Raw genomic sequence first — 21,194 nt, forward strand, 5'->3', positions numbered from 1 at the left:
TATCTAGTATCTAATGAATAAGTACTAGGTAGTAGTATCTAAAAATAAGTAGTGGTATTTAAAATAAATAAGTACTAGTACACAAAACTGGGTCAAAGAAAAAAAAGAAAAAAGAAAAAAAAAAGAACTTAAATCCTCTAAATTAATCTGTAAGTATTAACTTCCAAGGTAAGTATTAGACATTTCCATCATGTGAAACAACCGTTGCGATGTGCTTTTAACTGCCATCTTGTCCCTATTTATTGCATTACATAAAGTAAAATGACTTATCCTACAGTACAGTCATAACTTTATAGATAAAATAAAATGTACACAAACAGTTAATTGCTCTTTCCTGTAGCCTATACGATGTAACACCCCCTCACGGCTGGGTTTCAACTGTAAGTGAGATTGTTTGAGCCACTAACCCAACAACTTTGTAACACAAAATCTACTTATAAAAAATAAATCACCCAGCATTTTAAGAATGTAATGAATAAGTTCTAGTAGCAGGAAAATAGTCGGTTTTAAAGGGGGGGAAATGTTAAAACGGCTTGCCATGTGTGTGGCTCCCGTTGCGTCAGTTGTTAAATTGATTAAGTGACAGCGCCCCCTATATTTCAGCCCATGCGTCCCACTTCTACACAGGTCCCCAACATCATAACACGCACAGAGCAGTGGTTATGAAACGGAGGCAGTGTAAACCTAGTACACTATAACAGATCCTTCCTGCGGAGCGAATGGATATTGACAGTTTCTGTAGTTTGGACGGTTCTGATCCATTTTGGGTGAGTAAATAAATTAAATGTATTATTACGACTATATTTTGTTTTCAACAGATTGCCAAGGCTCACCGGGTTGTGTTCCGCGGCATCACACTTGTCTGTGTCTCAAAATACAGCGAGCTCTCTACCTAGGCATCTTTTCGGGGCCTCATATGCGCTTTGACGGGTGTTTTTTGGGGTCAGAGCATTTTCAGGCATCAAATTCAGGTCCTAAAAGATGAGTTTGGGTTGAATGCGCCTATAACGCCGAATTCTGCTGCCTAGGTAGACAGCTTAGTAGGTTTTGAGACGCAGCCACTGTTGCTAAGCTAACCGGTTAGCCACACAGCAACTACCATATGCTTATAACTCTCTGTGGACTTTAATACTGCACTGTTGATATTTCTCTGTGACAGTCTAATTTAAGAGTGATTTATAACACGATCACCTGTTAAATGTGTGTCGTTATCACAGTGTGAAACTTAAGTGTTGACTTGTCACTGATCTGACTTGTTTTTGGTTAGCTAATTCCTCTAATGCTAGGTAGTTTCCTCTTAACTAGAGAACTCATGTATTTGTCATATATAATAATTAAGTCTTGTTTATTTGTGTTCCAGGTCTGACAGGTCAGTGGGTTATCAGTAATAGTTGTAGTCTGACAGGTTTAGGCAGACTGTTTGCCCTTCAAGATCAGAGGGCCAAAACATGCATATACATATGCATACACTGCATGCCAAGAAAATATGTCACTTTTCTTGAAATTCTCTCAGCTTTTATGTTTGCATTGTTAACCCTTTGTTTGTCCAAGGCTACAATGTAATGAAAGATTATTAATGAAAGGTTTGGTGGCCTAGGGTGAAAAAAAAAAAAACATGCCCCATAATAATAATAATAATAATAATAATACAATGAAGGAAATTTAACAAAGTAATTTTTATTAAATATTGTTTTTTAAAGTTCATCAATCTCTTTTTGTATTACAATCACGCCCCAAAATTAGTGCAAAATATCCTTAAGTTTAAATAATTGTTTTCTTCCTTGTCAAAGTACTGGGAATTTGAGGTAAAATGTTTTCAATTCTCATAAAAATTTTGTGACATGTAGCTTTATTGTTCAAACAAACTTTTTTTGTATTACAGTAATTTAAAGGCACAGCAAATACTGCTGTGACATAATTTACAATCGGAATAATGTATTATTTGCTTTTATCTTTTTACATTTTCTCATGTCTTTCCTTTTTACAATAACAAGAAATTAAGGTTAAAATGTTACTTTTTTTACATTTTCACAATGCAAAAAGTCTTATTGGTCATTACAGTCCTTTTTCTTCTTTTAGCAAAACGTATCTTTTTTTTTTTTTTTTTTTTTTAACTCAAATTTTTTATTTATTATTTTTTTTTTACATATAACAAATAACATCCATTCAGAATAAAAATGCAAAAACAACAACAACAGACATATAATCAATTTGAATCTTGACCGCTGGTAAGGTTGTACAAGTGCATTTAGTTCAATAGCTAAAATGTCAAGTAAAGGACATTTCATGTCTGGTCTTGAAATTTTAAGAGCACAGCCTTTTTTTTATTGATCTATTATTCCTCCTCAGAGAAAGGATTATGGGAAGAGATGCTCCCTACAGAGAACAAGATTAGATTTTCTTCGTTAGAAAAGGTTCAGTTCATTTTTTTTAGGCATGTTTTGTATGTCACTACTTAAAGGAGACTTGTTTTGTCAAGAAGCCTCTCTGCTCTGCTTTGCTCAGTTGGGCAGAAAAGATTGCGCTTGACTTTGGTTCTCTTAAAAGGTCCTCTTAAGAGTGTTTGTTCCTTGCACACATCATTAGATCTTTGTGTGCTTTGCTGGGGGCCTAGAGCTCTGTGTCTACTCCAGTTATTACTTTGTTTCTAAGTTTCATCCAAAGAATCTCTTTTGTCCTCTCATGTTTTCAGGATTGGAACCGGACCTGGCAAACACACAATCCAGACCTGACACCATGTTTCCAGAACACAGTGCTGTTTTGGATACCCTGTCTCTACCTCTGGCTGTTTGCACCATTCTACATCCTATACCTCAAAAGAAATGACCGTGGATACATATGCATGACCCACCTCAACAGAGCCAAAACAGTGAGTATTAACAAAAAGGATTCCGGTACAATGCTTTTTATGTAGCAGTGTGTTTCCTGAAACTAGCCTAGACAGCTGTTTCAAAGTCATGTGACTCTCCTCCAACAGGTTATTGGGTTTACCCTATGGCTTATCTGCTGGGCAGATGTTTTCTACTCTTTCTGGGAAAGAAGCCATGGTGCTACAGTAGCCCCAGTCTACCTAGTTAGTCCCACAATGCTTGGCGTTACAATGGTGAGACCTGTTCTTTCACAAAAGGAAGTGCTGAATTTAACTACTTTGCTTGTCAATTACTCTTCGCTCTGCATTGATTTCATATTCAAATGGCATGAAAGTTTCCTGTTTTCTTGCCTCGAGCAAAGGGAAGCAAGTCAAACAAATTCTCCCATATTTCATAATATTTTTTATAGTTTCTTAAAGTTTTCTAGTCATGTTCTATTCCTAGCTTGATGTTTACAAAATTTGAGTAAAAAGTTTTGTAATTGGATGTGTTTTAGTTGCTGGCTACGTTCTTGATCCAGTATGAGCGGATGAAGGGGGTCCAGTCCTCAGGGGTGATGCTCAATTTTTGGCTGATTACCATAGTGTGCGCTACAGTCACCTTTCGCTCCAAAATCCTGCATGCACTGAATGAGGTAAATATGAGTTTTGCATTAAAACGGACACTTTTTGCAGTTCATGTAGTAATATATATTTTTAATTCAGATGTAATTTAGTTAGTTTTTTTTTTTAGTCTGAATGGCTAACAAACACATGTAATAAGATATTTACAAACCTGAGCCAATCCACATTCATTAGTGATTCCAATTACATGAGTTTTTTTTTTGGGGGGGGGGGGGGGAGGGGGGGAATTAACCTCAATCTGAATTGGCAGATCACATTTTAAGTAGTTTTTTGGTTATTTAGAATTCGTTGTTTGTAATGTCTGCATACACTCATTTTTGTTCACTCTTTTCTCATATAGTTAACTATGTAATAGAGATAGTGTATGAATGAATCAGCAGTTTTAGATGCAGTAAATGGATGAATGTGTAAAATGTCTCTGTCGCTCGTGATCTCTCATGCGCCACGTGGGTTCTGCACCGCAGCAGAGGCTACATTTCCTGTCCCTTCCCACACTGAGAGCTACTCTTCAGTTTCTGTAGAAGAAATATTCTCAGTACTATGTTGACTGCTACATCTTTAATATAGCTACAAATATATAATCATTGATATACAGGTGCTTCTCAAAAAGTAAAAAAGAAAAGTGGAAACTTATTTAAAAAAAGTGAAACTTTCAAATATTCTAGCTACATTACATGTAAAGTAAAACATTTCAAACGTTGTTTTGTTTTAATTCTGATGAGTAGAGCTTAAAGCTCATGAAAGTTAAAAAAAAATATTAGAATATTTCGTACGATCAATCAAAAAAGGGTTTACAAAACAGAAAAGTTCAAGTTCTTTAAAGTATGTTCATTTATACAGTCAATACTTGGTCGGGACTCCTTTAGCACAAACAACAGCCTCAGTGAGGTGAGGCATGAAAGCGATCAGCCTGTGGCACTGCTTAGCTTGTCTCTGTTGTTTGATCGACTGTTTCTCATCTTTCTCTTCAAAATATCCCATAGATTCCATACGAGAAGTTGTGCCAATAAATTGTGCACTGGACCATGTTTAAATCCTCTCTAATCCTTTGATAATAACACTTGAAGTCTTGAAAGTGAGCCTTTATCCAGTTTGCCCACTTTTCTTGCACTTGAATCCAGAAGAACTGCATTCTGATGTGTGATTGTCATGTTAATTTATATTTATGTGAATTCAGTCTTTTTTTATCTTAGGCTACTTATCCAGATTGTTAATGTCCATAAATGTCGTTTTATGGACCTCTTGAAAATATCCCATAAGTTCCATACATGGTTCAGGTCAGGTGAGTTTGCTGGCCAATCAAACGCAGTGATATCATATTCAGCAAACCACGTGGAAGTAGTTTTTGCTCTGTGGGCAGGTGCTAAAGTCCTGCTGGAAAAGGAAATTAGCATCTCCATAAAGCTTGTCAGCAGATGGAAGCATAAAGAGCTCCAAAATCTCCTGGAAGCCGGCTGCATTGACTTTGGACTTGATAAAACACAATGGACCAACAGCAGCAGATGGTATGGTACCCCAAATCATCACTGACTTCAGAAACCTCACACTGGATTTCAAGCAGCTTGGATTCTGTGCCTCTCCAGTCTTCCTCCAAACTCCAGACTTTGATTTCCAAATGTAATGCAAAATTTACTTTTATCAGAAAAGAGGACTTTGGACCACTGAGCAGTAGTCCAGTTCTTTTTCTCCTTAGCCCAGCTAAGATGCTTCTGGCTTGGTTATTACCTTTATACTTGGTAAGAGGAATTTGCTGGGATCCAATATTCATGTTGCGATTAATTGCTAATGTTTTTATCACTGTAGACGATATTATCACGGTATTGAAATGTATTTTCAAAAAAGTGGTCATAATACAGTATAACAGGTTTAATATTTTTTTCTTATAACAAAAATGACTTAACATTTAATTACAATAAAGCAATACAGAAAAATATATAAAGTTAAAAGTTTTACACAGATTAAAGTGCAAAAGAACTATAAAGACCAATAGGTATCTCTTTAAAATAAAACCTCATTAGTTAACCTTCGTTAATGCATTAACATTCACAATGAGTGATAGCTATATTTGCTACAGAAGTTATTAATTTTCTGTTAAAAAATACAAGTCTTAGTTCATGTTAGCTCATTAAATAACAGAGCTGCAACTTTTGAGTTTAACAACGTGTTATTAATCAGAATAACTAAGATTAATGAATGTTCAGAAGAATTTTTCATTTGCTGTTTAACTAATGAATTAACTAATGTTAATTAATGAAGCCCTAATTTAAAGTTGTTGAACAAACAGTAAAGAATCAGAACACTTTCAAACAATATCTAGAGCATGTTTGTAGTCCAGATTAAAATGTAAGAAAATGTTTGAAAATAAATAGCCTAGTAAGTCTAAATATTTAAGCATTAATATTAAGGCACCGTGATGAACAACACAGCAAATCCACAGATTTGAATATCTATTTAAATACGTTCTAGAAAATAGTGCAGCTGCTTTATTTATGGGTTTTCCAGAGTAAAGGCTGCATTTTCTGCAGTTTAGCGCCATCTGCTGTCATAAAGTGAATGTGCTTCCATTCAGTGCATCTCTCACGTGTTCCTCATGTGCTTCTCATGCGTGCTTGTTTACATCAGAGTGCACACGGGTCTTTCAAGCAGCATATAGCGGTGTTTTGACCAGTTGATAAGAAAAGTATTCTTAAAATGCATTCAAAATTCTGTATAATTTGTAATATATAATTATTGACTGAATTTAGAAGTGCACATAACAATATCGGACATATTCATTACCGTGATATATTGCATTACAGCATTATTTGTGAAGCTCTCCCAAGTGTTTCAATCTGCTTTGCCTGACAGTATTTTCAAGCTTGTGGTCATCCTCGTTTCTTGTGCACCTTTTCCTAAACATTTTCGTTCCTTCCAGTCAACATTGCATTCAATATGCTTTGATACAGCACCCTGTGAACAGCCACCCCCTTCAGTAATTACCTTCTATGACTCACCCTATTTTGTAGAGGGTGTCAGTAGGGCCTTTCGCACCACTTTAGTTCCAGAACTAAACGTACAGTACTAAAGTACCGGGACGATTTTGCGCGAACTATTTCCCAGTACCATTTAAAGGGTTGCATTCACACTGACAGTGTGTACTAGGATGTGATGTAAGCCAGTCGATAGCAATGTCATTTGTGCGGGGTATTCAACAACATTAACAAATAAGAATAACGTTCACAACAGGAAGATGGAGGACGCTGTGATCAGAGCTGTGTTTTTGTTGTGTCTCAAGTTTCACAGTAATGGACATAGAATGTCGACGTAAACGTAAAGCGATTGAAAGAACAGAAAGGAGGACTAAGAATCTCCAATGATAACTGGCAGTGCTACATTTGTTACAAGTGCCTGCACTTCAGCGTCCGTCCATCTATCGCTGTTCATCATACTTGCAAAATAAGTTGACACAGTATGTTTACACTGCGTTTTAAATCATGGCGGGTGAGGTTGTTTTTTCACGTGTCTGGCCAATCAGTGTCTACTTGCGTCACTTGTAGTACCAGTTGTGCTGTTTACACCCTGCTCAGGAGTAGGAGCTAATTTGGTTCTCGAAAAAGGCGAGGGTAGTTCCACAATTAGTTCTGGTACTATGAAAAGGTTCCCGCGGTGCGAAAGGCCCTAATTATTGTCTTCTGGACTATTGCTAAGTCCGTAGTCTTCCCCATTATTGTGGTTTTAAAGAACAAAAGATACCTGAAATTTATACTGTAGCGATGGTCATTTAATGAAACTCAAATGTAAATATTCTAATATTTTGAGATACTGGATTTTTGACTTTCATGAGCTGTAGGCTCTTATCATCAAAATTTAAACAAAAAATGTTTGAAATAATGAAACTTTACCAATGAAGCTAGAATATATGAAACTTTTTTTTTAGATGCACCTGTATAGGATATTGAGCAAACTTGATAAACACATATTTCATCAATTGCAAAAGGACAGTCAGTTCTAAAGTACAGATTAAAAAACTAAGTAAGTTTGTTTGAAAACTGAGAAAACCCTTAAAGTGTTGTGTCTTTCCTTTCAGCCTGCCAGTGTGAATGTGTTTAAATATACCACCTTCTACATATATTACCCCATGGTGCTCATCTCCCTGATCCTGGCCTGCTTGTCCGACAAGCCTCCGCTCTTTTCACAGGCTGTCAAAGACTCGGTTAGTGAACTTTACTTAAGGAAGGTAGAGGAATGCCTTATTATATGAATGTTGAATTGATGGCCAGCGCTGTGAATGTTTCTGTACAGAATCCATGTCCAGAGTCAGGAGCTTCATTCCTGTCCAGAATCACTTTCTGGTGGATCACAGGGTGAGAAAAATAAATGACTGCCTCCCTTACTCGTGTAATTTCTTGATCCCATTCATCTCATCAATTTAAATCTTCCGTCTGCTGAATCCTTCATTTTTAGCTTGTATTCAGACTCAATGTTTTTTCTTCTTGATGTATGTTCCTCTTGTTTCCTCATAGATTGATGGTGACTGGTTATAAAAGGCCTCTGGAAGAGAAGGATCTGTGGTCGCTCAACACAGAGGATAAGTCTCAAAAAGTGGTGCCACAGCTGGTGCGCCGCTGGGACCAAGAATGCAACAAGGTCAAAAGGTCAGAAGTGATTTTTTTTTTTTTTTTTTTTTTTTTTTTTTTTTTCTTTCAAGTAGACAGCTTGCTGCAAAAATGATTAATCCTCTGATTGGGTTATGCTTTTTGTGTTAGGCCAGTAGATAAGACACTCTACTCCCCAAAAAGAGCTTCAAGGGGAGAAAAGAAGGATGGACAACCAATAGAAGAGTCTGAGATTTTGCTTGCAAAAACCCTTCAGAAAACTGGCGAGCCGTCCCTTTTCTGCGCGCTCTGCAGAACCTTTGGACCATACTTTCTCGTCAGCTCTCTGTATAAGATTATTCATGACATCCTGATGTTTGTTGGGCCCGTGATTCTCAGGTATGAATATACAGCATAAGTATCATCTCTTTCTTTTTTTCACGTGCGATTATTCCCATCTGTGCTGAGCTCAGAAGCAGTAGTTCTCTGCAGGGGAAAGTGCAAGTGTGCCCTCTGCCTTTGATATGACTTTAACTCTGTGGGAAGGCCACTCTGTCAAAACAACAGCTGTGGCTCTTTAAAGAGCTCTAGTGAAGAGTTAGTTTTGGCATGCTGAGAAGTTGTGCCATCAAATTTTGCCTCTGGACCATGTTTAAATCCTTTCTAATCCTTTGAAGTTTAGCAGTGAAACTTTATCCAGTTTGCTAATTTTTCTCCCACTTGAATCCAGAAGAACTGCATTCTACTGCACGATTTACATGTTAATTTATATTCATGTGACTTCTGTCTTTTTTTAACTTAGGCTACTGATCCAGTTTGTGAATGATTCAAGTGCCCCCACTTGGCATGGCTACTTCTACACCACCTTGCTGTTAGTTTGTGCCTGTGTGCAAACCCTCATTCTGCAGAAATATTTCCATGTTTGCTTTGTGACAGGCATGAGGTTACGTACGGCCATTGTCGGTGCCGTGTACAGGAAAGTAAGTGGACTTTTGATTGTTAAAATGTCTGTAACATGGAATAATACAGTGTTCATGCATATTTAGAGGTTATTTGTTTTATTCAAAAAAACTGCAAAAAATAAATAAAATGCATGTCAAATGTGAATATGACATACTTTATCTCTCAGAACACAATTTTAGATAAATGTTTTTTAACTTGTATGACTTAAAATCTATATACAGTACCATTCAAAAGTTTGGGATATATATATATATATATATATATATATATATATATATATATATATATATATATATATATATATTGTTAATAATAATGGTGGAAGTAGTGATTTATAATATTTTCCTTCATTTTGTGAAGGCCTTGGTCATTACCAATGCTGCGCGACGAACATCCACTGTTGGAGAGATTGTGAATCTGATGTCTGTAGATGCTCAGCGTTTTATGGACCTCATCACCTATATCAACATGATTTGGTCAGCACCTTTGCAGGTTATCCTGGCCCTTTACTTCCTGTGGCAGGTATGTGCCTAAACAAAGGTGTCTTGGCTTGAATGCTCGTTTCATTACACATCACTAATACCCATTTCTATTTTGTGCTCTTTTGTTATAAGAATCTGGGTCCTTCTGTGCTTGCTGGAGTTGCTGTGATGGTGCTGATGGTTCCTCTAAATGCAGTCATTGCCATGAAAACTAAAACCTACCAGGTTTGTACCTCTTTTCCTGCTCGGCAAGCAATTTTGTTAATTAGATTACCTTTGTTAATCTGACCCACTCATCCACAGGTTGCCCAAATGAAAAGCAAGGACAGTAGGATCAAGCTTATGAATGAGGTGATGAATGGCATTAAAGTCCTTAAACTCTACGCATGGGAACTGGCATTCAAAGACAAAGTGTCTGCCATCCGAGAGAGTGAATTGCGTGTGCTGAAGAAGACGGCTTACCTTGGTGCTGTGTCCACCTTTACTTGGGTCTGTGCACCATTTTTGGTAGGTGGTGCCTTTTGAGTTCTACTTTTTCATCATTATAGCCCACTTTTTTTATGTTACCTTATGGTTGTGCAGTGACATTTGCTTTTGTCATCTTGTCTCTTTTACAAAGGTTGCCCTTTCCACGTTTGCAGTATATGTGTTAATAGATGAACACAATGTTTTGGATGCACAGAAGGCGTTCGTTTCTCTGGCCTTGTTCAACATCCTCCGCTTCCCTCTTAATATGTTGCCCATGGTCATCAGCAGCATGGTGCAGGTATTACCCGCCCCCCTCTCTCTCTCTAGCACGGTTAACACAGAAATCCAGGAACATGCCATGTGATTTAAAAATGGTTATGACTGTGAAATGTATTGCTTCCATCAGGCCAGTGTGTCTATGAAGCGTCTGCGTGTGTTTCTGTCCCATGAGGAGTTGGATGAAGACAATGTGGAGCGGCCGGCCATCACTGCAAGTAAGTCAACTTGATTAACAAGCACTTCAAATCTGGAATCAAACAAATGTGCTGTGTTTTGTGTTGTGCATTTTTTTGTATTCAATGCGTATTTGACTCATGATGAAGTACTCCAGTCCCCAAACAGTTTCCACAGACAGATATAAAACAGCATTGTATGAGAGAGTAGCAGCTGTCCAGTAGATCTGTAGGTTCAAAGACAGCCTGTGTGTTTTGATCTACACTTAAGAGACTTCATTGTTGTTTCCTGCTCATTCAGCTCCTGACAGCATCAGGATTGTGGACGGAGCTTTTAGCTGGTCTAAAGGCGACTCCCCTACTTTGAAGAGGTAACAACAATTTCTTTGCATGTAAAAAAGACACCACGTGATCCGATAAATAGCAACTTGTTCAGTGTTATAGAGCGCTAGGGATGGGAATGGTACGAAATTTCACAATTCTGATGAACGATTCCATGTACAACTATTTTATTACTTTTAAAGAAGCACCAGTTTCCCTCAACAGTTAGTTAAAACTAAACACAAACAACACTTTTTTTAAGAATGTGTTTCTCTAACTGAAACACCCTGTCAGTGACAAGTCTAACATAAGACTGTTTAGTCATTTGTTTGCCATTTGCACATTAGAAAACCTTTAAGAACCGTTGGTTACAGAATGTCATGAACATTTTTTTTGTGCTTAATATCCATTATCAATTCCCAGCTCTATGCACTCTACACAAATGTTGTTATTGTTATTTTGAAGGCATCAAAATGACTTTTAGCATTAACATGACTATTGCGGTTACATAGAGCACAACCAGTGAAACAGACTCCTGAGGACATTACAGGTAAGTACATGCGCATGAACCCCGAAAAAGGAGAGCATCAGTCGCCAGAAGAAATGTAATCCGGTGAATCTCCACTGATATTAATGAGAGGGAGAATGAAATTTGGGAATGCTGAATTGCTTTCAATCTTAGATTAATTTCTATCTCATCTACTTCAAATCATGCATTGAACTGTGTAATTTTACTTGCATTATTGTTCACTCTGAATACACCTCAATCAGTACACTCTGAAGGATTTGCCTGAAATCTTCGATCAACAATGAAGTGAATGAATCTCAATGGATGAATGAACTCTTTTAAACCTTCATGACACAATGCCGCCTCTGACCACATGTTGCTTGAACTGTTTGTATCTGTTCTTGACTCGGCGTGTCTCTCTGTCTCTTCAGGATTAATGTGCGTATCCCTGAGGGGGCGCTTGTTGCTGTGGTAGGGCACGTGGGTTCAGGGAAATCCTCTCTGCTTTCAGCTTTGCTGGGAGAGATGCAGAAGCAAGAAGGATCTGTCTTGATCAAGGTACTGACACAAGCTGTGGGCTTCTTTATTGCAAGGTGGTCTGAAACTATTTTGTGTGGAAACAGTGGCTCTTTGAGTTAAGTGCTTTGTGGTATTTAAGTTGAATAGATTATGTAGTGTTTGCACTGGGGCTCAAACTTCTCAGACCACTATATCGTCCATTATAATTGAATATTTTAAAATATAATCTACTATAATTTTTTATAGATATTCATAGCTTTTATATTCATTTCATTATATTAGCAGCATAACAGTGTAATGAAAGTTTGAATTTCGTAATGTCTTCGTATTAGGTTTGTTCCCTTGATTGGCGTCAACTCCACGTGATTTGGAAATGTTCCAAAAAAGCGTCTTGTGCTTCTGTGAAAGCAGGAACATCTGACTGTCACATGATCAATGTCCCAAATGTATTTATTTGATTTAGAAATGGTTAATTATGTGTCAAAACCTGTCTTTGTATTTATTTATTAATAACAATGCCTTGAAGACATTTAAGGATAAAATGAATCTTAAGAACAGTATGAAAGAAGAATATCAGTTTTTCAAAGTGGGCCAAGAATTTTGGTGTGCACTGTATTTGGAAATCATTGATAATAGGATGATAAAGAAATGCATTGAGCATCTGATGTTTTTCAGGGCTCTGTGGCTTACGTGCCTCAGCAGGCCTGGATCCAGAACGCCACTCTCAAAGACAACATTTTGTTTGGACGGGAGGCAAAAGACAGCTGGTACCAGAAGGTGGTGGAGGCGTGTGCTCTCCTACCAGACCTGGAGGTCCTACCTGGAGGAGACTCCACAGAGATTGGGGAGAAGGTAAATAAAGACTTCATACACTTTGTCATAAACAAGCACGATAGATTGAGGGTTAATGCTGCATGGTGTCACGGGCTGCTTTTGAATGCAACAATCTGACATGATTTAAATAGCAGTCATTTGGGTTAATCACGCGACATTGTAATTTTAGGGCGTGAATCTGTCCGGAGGTCAGAAACAGCGTGTGAGTGTGGCCAGGGCTGTGTACTGCAGCTGTGCAGTGTATCTGCTGGATGACCCACTCTCGGCTGTGGACGCTCATGTGGGAAAACACATCTTTGATAAGGTCATCGGACCTCAAGGGTTGCTACAGGGCAGAGTAAGGCCATTTTAGCCATGTATTATCCAAATATGTATACACCTCTTATAGACATTTCACATCACACATGGTACTCTTTCAGACACGAGTTCTGGTGACCCACGGGCTGAGCTTCCTGCCCCAGGCTGACCTTATTCTGGTGATGGTGGATGGGGAAATCACAGAGATGGGCTCTTACACCGAGCTGTTGGGCAGACAGGGTGCTTTCGCTGAGTTCCTGCATACCTACAGCAACACAGAGCAGGAGGAGGAGGAGGAGTCCGTGGGAGGTGAGGCTGCCCTCCTCATGTCTGAACTTCTTTCACGTGTCTGTCCTTTCACATAGCCGTTTCCTGTAAATGATTACTATTGTTCACATTGTGTGTGATTTTTTTGTGTAGTGTATGTCTGTGTTTTCATCTCCATTTGTTCTTATTTGTTGTGTCCCCTCTGTTGGCTCTTCAGAGGAGGGAGGGGAAGCAGAGGACGAGAAAGGGAAATCTGAAGGTTTGAGGGTGTAATTTGTCCCCGGGCCGTATAGATTAAATAGGTCTGCCTGTACTGCATGTTAGAATAGGGTTTATTATCCTGCTCTGAGGCCTGAAATATTGGAGGTGCACACTGGGTTGTTTTAGTACTTTCCCATTTCATTACTATTGGACTATATCTCATAACGCTTAGATTGACCTTTGCACTGCGCTTCATTTTGATGGAGTAAATCGAATTGCATCCCATCTCGGCTCACTTGAGAGCCATGCAATGATTTGAGTTTTACTACATAATTAATGTATGACACTTTTTGACAAAATGCACTGCTGTTTGAAGCCTCTTATTCTCACCAAGACTGCATTTATTTGATCAAAACCTAAATGAATAAAAAACATGCATAATGCATTATAAAAGTAGTTAGTCCATTAATTATGCCTCGTAAAGCACCTTCTAATCTGTTGTACAAGCTCATAAATAATTGTAACGACAATTAATACATCATAACATTTATCAACACTACATATTTTACATTTGGTTGTAATTATTTACGAAAAGGTTTAATATATTACAATAACCATTATGAATAATTATAAAGCATTATACCATTCACTAACCCTTTCTAATGCATTATACATAAAGGCTTTAAATGCTGTAAAGTGTTACCAAAATAAGAACTGTAATACTGTGGGAAAATTATTACAATTAAAAAGTACTTTATATATAATTTTTTTTTTTTTCTGCAAATTCTAGCATTCTAATATGCTAATTTGGTGCTCAAGTGTTTTTTTATTCTTTATTCTTTTTATTGGTTAACATTTATTTGAAATAGAAATGATATTTAAACATGATTTAGAAATAAGATCATTACATTTCAGATATCCAGGGAAAGGTCTTTGTAGTCTGTGCAGGACATTTGCACTGTGAATGGCTTCAGCCTTTGACATTCACCAGTCTTGTCACTGTGCCAGTTCCTCATGTGTCTGAGGTGCTGGGCAGCCTGTGGGTGATTCTTCTAACCTTAACCCACACCTCTGAGCCTAAAACGCTGAGTGCATTTAAATGCACATTCTTAAGCCGATTATGCTTAATAAGCCGAAAATGCATTTGCTCATGTAAATGCGATAACCTGTTTTCTTTTATCGGAGTTGGGTCATAAACGGCGTAAGCATAAACCGGTCGCAGCAGGTAGTTTTTTGCCTCTTACTCCGACTACGCATGGCATGTAAACACACTATCCAGCTTTCTGTTGGCTTATTGAAGTGCACGTGTGTGATACGTGACAGGAACGCACCCTTAGTGCAGATTTATGCACATCTAGACTGAGCAAATATCTTGCAGTAAAGAAAGCAGGAAATATTGAACAAAAGCAGACTTTTTCATGACTCAGAAAATGATAAGTGTTCTCCTCTCATGCAGTAGTATTTGAAGTGGATCAGTCACAGGACTGCGTTTATAACTGCATCAGAGGATAATATAGTTGCAAGCTGACCTGTTGCAAGTTTAATTTAACATCACAACTTACAAATGTATGGAATATGCCTACTCTGAGTCAGATGAGCAAATGATTATATTTTGACGTCCCTACAGCGAAATAACCTGATTTATTAATGAAGTTATGTAAACACAGCTTACTTGCATTGTCAGGTTACTGATGTGTGTAAACAGGGAAAACTGGTTATTTTAATAAGCTGATATTTGTGACTTATCAGCTTACCGGTGTGCATGTAAACGTGTTCATTGATTTAGTGTCTACAGTTTTGGTAGACTCTCTTTCATTTCAGCTGACCTGAGATGTGTGGTTGCTTAGAAGCAAATTACGATTGCCTTTTATTGCCACATTAAATCTAGGCATGTTTGTACTCGAGTCCGGCCTTGTGTTTTAGTTGCTGCTTGATCACAAAATTGGTTGCAAAACGATAGTGTTGCATATGTGCTTTTGAATGACATGATTTATAGATAATTATGAGAAAGCTTGTCTTCTGTAACGGAATAGTTTAAGGAGTCATTGGTATGGACATGGAAAAGTATGAAGCTTACAGGAAGATATGCATGTAATTCTGTGTGATGTAGGATATATTTTCGGTAACAGTTTATTTTACGGTTACATCTATTAGTTGCTTATTAGTATGCATATTAATAGAATATTAGCCATGTATTAGTGCTAATTAAGCACATATTAATGCCTTATTCTACATGACCTTATTCTACATCCCTATCTCACTATTAATACCTTTCTCACTATTAATAAGCAGAAAATTAACAATTTATTGAGAGAAAAGTAAGTTATTAGTAATAAGCAACTAATAGATATAACCGTAAAATAAAGTGTTACCATATTTTCTCATCCACAGAAGCAGTTCCACGGAAAGGTCTTGAGAATGGGGGCCCTGCTGCTGTGTTGGGGTAAGAGACACCGAATACCTTTTCAGATTCATGAATAAACACTTTGTCTAGACATGTTGCAACATGATGAATCACTAGTGGCGAGACATTTTGTCTTTCCTAATTTGTGCATTGCTTTCTGCGCATGTCTTCTGAAGTCTCGTGATAGATTTGTGTGAAAAACAGGAGGAAATATAATTGGTTATTCACTGACAATTTCATTTGTGAGTTTGAGAAACATAGTGACCAAATCCTGAGTCATTGAATCAGTCGTTTCACATGCCATCCATTTGTATGACAGATAAAAAACAAGAACAAAACCTTACTGCATCACACACTTGTTTGTGCTAGATACTAAAAATGACTTGTGTTATGGTTGATAAAGACTCTGTCTTATATGTAATGACCATTAAACATTTAACTACTAGTATTTAGACATAATTTGCTAGCCTGCTCTATCTCTGTGTCCTGTAGGCAGAGTCAGATCTCTCTTAACGCAGCAGGCAAAACTGAAGCCAATGATGTTGCGGCCGCAAAGAAGACCAAATCCACAGAAGCTTCCCGACTGACTGAGGCTGACAAGGCCAACACTGGCAGGGTATGAGTCAGCCATCTCTCTATGTCAGGATGTGAGATCATGGTTCCTATTTCCATCTGAATTTGAGATTAAGTGAACGTTGTGTGTTGTGCAGGTGAAGCTGTCCGTGTTTTGGGAGTACATGAAGGCTATCGGCTTGCCCCTGTCCATCTTCAGTATCTTTCTGTTCTTCTGTCATCATCTGTCTTCTCTGGGCTCAAACTACTGGCTCAGTCTCTGGACAGATGACCCTGTTATCAACAACACGCAGCCCAACAGAGAGATGCGTTTAGGGGTGTATGGAGCCTTCGGACTCACACAAGGTGATTTAAGAGACATTTATGTTGTTTTGTGTTATTGCATGTATTTAGTTTTTAAATTCTTGAAAACGTGCTTTTAAAATGACAACTTGTATTCAAGGTTACATAGCCTCCTCAACCAATTATTTTATATTAGCTTGTAGTTACATGGATAAATGTATATTCCTTCGTTTTGTTATGTCTTTAAAATTAAAAACCATATTGAATTGTGAAATTCTGTAAAATAAATACATTGCTTTAACAGGGCTTGTGTTTTGGGGGCTGCAGTTTAACATTAATATTTCAGGTAACAGTAAATATTTTGATTGGAATTGACAGTTCGGCAAAAATGATAAGTGCACGCATCCAGCAAGGGAGAAATCTCAGTGAGAGTGGGCAACTACAAAAATCACAAAAAGGAAAAGTTGGTACACCGAAGCTCAATAAACCAACAGTGAAGTTACAAGGCATATCGTCAATGTTGGTTAGAACTAGAAAATATTTCTTGGTGTGCCAACGTGTCTCTTTTTCTAAATACAATATTACATCATTGGAATATTTTTTTCGAATACCTTCCAAAATGTACTAAAATATAATTTTTTTAAAATACCATCTCAATTTCACAAGTTATAAATAGCTGCAAATTAATAATGATTGTATTTTCATAATATATATTTTTTTTACTTTAAGGTAACATTTTGAGTATTGTTTAATGTCAGAATTGTTTTAAGCTAATGCATTTTTATGCAACTCTGCATCCCTCTATATTATATATTTTTTGTCATTAATATACCATTTGTATATTTTGTCATTATATATATTTTTTTCAGTTATTAATATTTAAGCATGTTTTGTCCAGTAACCAGTTTGATTCTGAAAAGCCGTATTTCTCTTTCTTTTTTCTTTTTCATTTTCTCTCTGACAGGCATTGCAGTGTTCTGCTATTCTGTGTCAGTGTCTGTGGGTGGGATCTTAGCCTCCCGCTACCTGCACCAGACGATGCTCTACAACGTCCTGAGATCGCCCATGTCGTTCTTCGAACGCACGCCCAGTGGCAACCTGGTCAACCGCTTTGCTAAAGAGACGGACACCATTGACACGGTCATCCCTAGCATCATTAAAATGTTCATGGGCTCCTTGTTTAATGTGCTGGGTTCATGTGCTGTCATCCTCGTCGCCACTCCGCTGGTGGCCATCATCATCCCGCCGCTGGGCTTGCTTTACTTCTTTGTACAGGTCAGTTATTTATTCCACGCAGCTGCTTCTTAGGAAAGGCTAGTTATTCTGTAGGCTAAAAAACATTTAGATAGAAAGTGTAAGTGTAGTAATGGTGGGTGCTGCTCTAACATTTGCCTTTTTCTCTCTGTTAGCGTTTCTACGTGGCATCCTCTCGGCAGCTGAAACGACTGGAGTCTGTGAGCCGCTCTCCTGTCTACACGCACTTCAACGAGACGCTGCTGGGCACCAGTGTGATCAGAGCATTTGGAGAGCAGGAACGCTTCATCAGAGAGAGCGACGGAAGAGTGGACCACAACCAGAAAGCGTATTTCCCTAGCATTGTAGCCAACCGGTGAGAATTCGCAGAAGATTCAGTTTTCTGGTTTAGGTGTCATTAAGTTTGATGTAGTGGTGTTTTGTTTTTTGGACAGTTGATCATTTGTGTGTGTCTTTGTGTCTCTGCAGATGGCTGGCAGTGAGGTTAGAGTTTGTGGGCAACTGTATTGTGACATTTGCAGCGCTTTTTGCAGTGATGGCCCGGGAGAGTCTGAGTCCGGGTATCATGGGGCTGTCCATCTCTTATGCGCTGCAGGTCCGTTTAACTTCTAAAAAGATGAGATACAGACCAAATGTACATCCAAATCCTTACTAGTTCTGTATTTCTCACAGGTCACAACATCTTTGAACTGGCTGGTGCGGATGTCCTCTGAGCTGGAGACTAACATAGTAGCGGTGGAGAGGGTGAAGGAATATGGAGACACAGAGAAAGAGGTCAGTGCACCAGCAGGCAGATTGTGTGTGTGTTCAATCTGTTCTTGTGTAGAGTCCAATCTGTGATTAGCCTTGTTTTCTAACTTATCTCCCACTGTACTAGAGAGATGAGGATATGTAGCACACATGAAGTGGTGGGGGATAGTATATGTCTACAAAATGTGGCAATAGTTTCCAGAGCTTTAAATCATTTATTTGACATCTCCATGGACTTTTTCTTTGCCAACATTTATTAATTAAGTCTACGGCTACAATTTGTATTAATGTATGAAAGGAAAGTCAATGCCTGTGATCTTGTAACTGGTCTTTTTTCCATTAGGTATGCTGACCACTGTTTTTTTTTTTTTTATTATTTGTAATGAACTTTTTTTTTTTTTTTCACTTGCTCAGTTTAAATGGACCATCATTTCGACAAATGAATTTTTAAAAGTGATTTTTACGTGCAATTTTTATAAATGATTACGTACACTTTATAAAAAATTAGATTCTTTAGACTAACATTCAAATGTTAGTAATTTTATAAAGCAAGGATGCATTAAATTGATCAAAAGTGACAGTATCTCAGTCAACACACACACACTGACAAAGATATCTAGGGAACATGTGACACTGGAGCAATGGCTTATGAAAATTCAGCTTTGCATTACAGGAATAAATGACACTTAATTACATTTAGATTTAAACATTACGCTTAAACATCCTAACCGCCCCAGTCTTCTAAATAGAAGTGTTATAAGCATTTAGCTATATATTCAAATAATATTAGATGAACTACAGCATGTCACACTGCAGGACATATAAATGTCACGAAAGTCTTACAAGTTAACTTCATGTATTTCTGGTTTCCATCTTAAAGATGGATTGTTGACATCTGATTGGTCTATGCTGCATTAATGTCTCTGTTTACAGGCTGAATGGAGGTCCGAGAACTCAACTCTGCCTGCTGGCTGGCCGACCACTGGTCATATTGAAATCCGCAACTTTGGCTTGAGATACAGAGACGACTTAGAGCTGGCTATTTCTGATATATCGGTCAACATTGAGGGAGGAGAAAAGGTGCCTGGAGCCATTGCAATGTTCAGAATCTTCTCAAGCTTTGACTTCATCAATAAACATTTTTTTTTTGTGTGAATCATGTATGTATTTGTGTGTTTCCTAGGTGGGAATTGTGGGTAGGACAGGAGCAGGAAAGTCCTCACTGACACTAGGGCTCTTCCGCATCATCGAGGCGTCTCAGGGGCAGATTTGTGTAGATGGGGTCAACATCGCTGAGCTGGGCCTGCATGAGCTACGATCCAGAATCACAATCATTCCTCAGGTACCACACTTAAATACAAACATTGATTTAAAGTCACCCATTTGAGGACATCAACAATAAAGTTTTAATCTGTTAAAATGCTTTCTTGCCAATGAAAATGTTAGTCTTTTAGTTTTTCTTTCTTATTTCTAAACACCTCTTTTCTCTGTCTCAGGATCCAGTGCTGTTCTCTGGTTCCTTGCGTATGAATCTGGACCCCTTTGATGGCTACACTGATGAGGAGGTCTGGAGAGCTCTGGAGCTCGCACATCTCAAGAACTTGTGTCTGGCCTGCCTGACAAACTCAACCATGAGTGTTCAGAGGGAGGAGAAAATCTCAGGTACAAAGCCCTTCTCAGCCATGTTTACTCATCATTTGATTAACATCTGATATGATGTTTCTGACTGGATATTCTGGGCTTCAGTTTGGGCCAGCGGCAGCTGGTTTGCCTGGCCCGAGCTCTCCTGAGGAAGACCAAGATTCTGGTTTTGGATGAAGCCACTGCAGCTGTAGACCTGGAGACGGACAATCTGATTCAGTCCACTATCAGAACTCAGTTTGAGGACTGCACCGTTCTGACCATCGCCCACCGTCTCAACACCATCATGGACTACACTAGGTATACATTTATTTATTTTTTTAAATAATGAAACTTCAAGAATATTAAATAATTGTAAAAAAAAAGAAAAAAAAAATTATAATTGTTATATGATAATACTTAAAAAATGTTCCCTCTATGATTTCCTCAAAGGGTGCTGGTTCTCGATAAAGGCCAGATGGCAGAATTTGGTTCTCCGTCCAATTTAATTGCCAAGAAGGGAATTTTCTACAAGATGGCCAAAGACTCAGGTTTGGTCTGAAAAGTAGAGGGGCTGAAGAGCCCTCTGTTCATCCAGGACATATCACTGACTAGAGCCCTTTGAGAGTGGACCTTGCGAGACATGGACTCTGAAGGTACCTCTTCTGTGGGCCTGGAGCTCACACACTCACACACGTGTGAACATGACACCACTCCATCCTCAGCTATTGTATCCCTCCATTTTCAATCACATTTTAAAGGTTTCACTGCAAATGCTGCTTTAAATGATGTTTGCTCCTAAAATTGGGGAGGTTTGAAACCAGTTTGATTTATTCATGGCTGTTTTTGTTGGAAATTTCATTTGGAAGACTTCTCAGTTCACACCTAAGCCACACTCTCGCTGCTCAGTGGTTGATTGTGAGGTCATGAAA

At 38.1% G+C, this 21,194-nt stretch overlaps 1 pseudogene; it reads left to right on the plus strand.

The window, feature by feature from the left end:
* The first annotated feature begins 611 nt into the window (after positions 1-611).
* On the plus strand, positions 612-21,151 carry LOC113081929 (multidrug resistance-associated protein 1-like; annotated as a pseudogene).
* The last annotated feature ends 43 nt before the right edge of the window (positions 21,152-21,194 follow it).

Source organism: Carassius auratus, unplaced genomic scaffold, assembly GCF_003368295.1.
Source record: "Carassius auratus strain Wakin unplaced genomic scaffold, ASM336829v1 scaf_tig00035347, whole genome shotgun sequence".
NCBI lineage: Eukaryota > Metazoa > Chordata > Actinopteri > Cypriniformes > Cyprinidae > Carassius > Carassius auratus.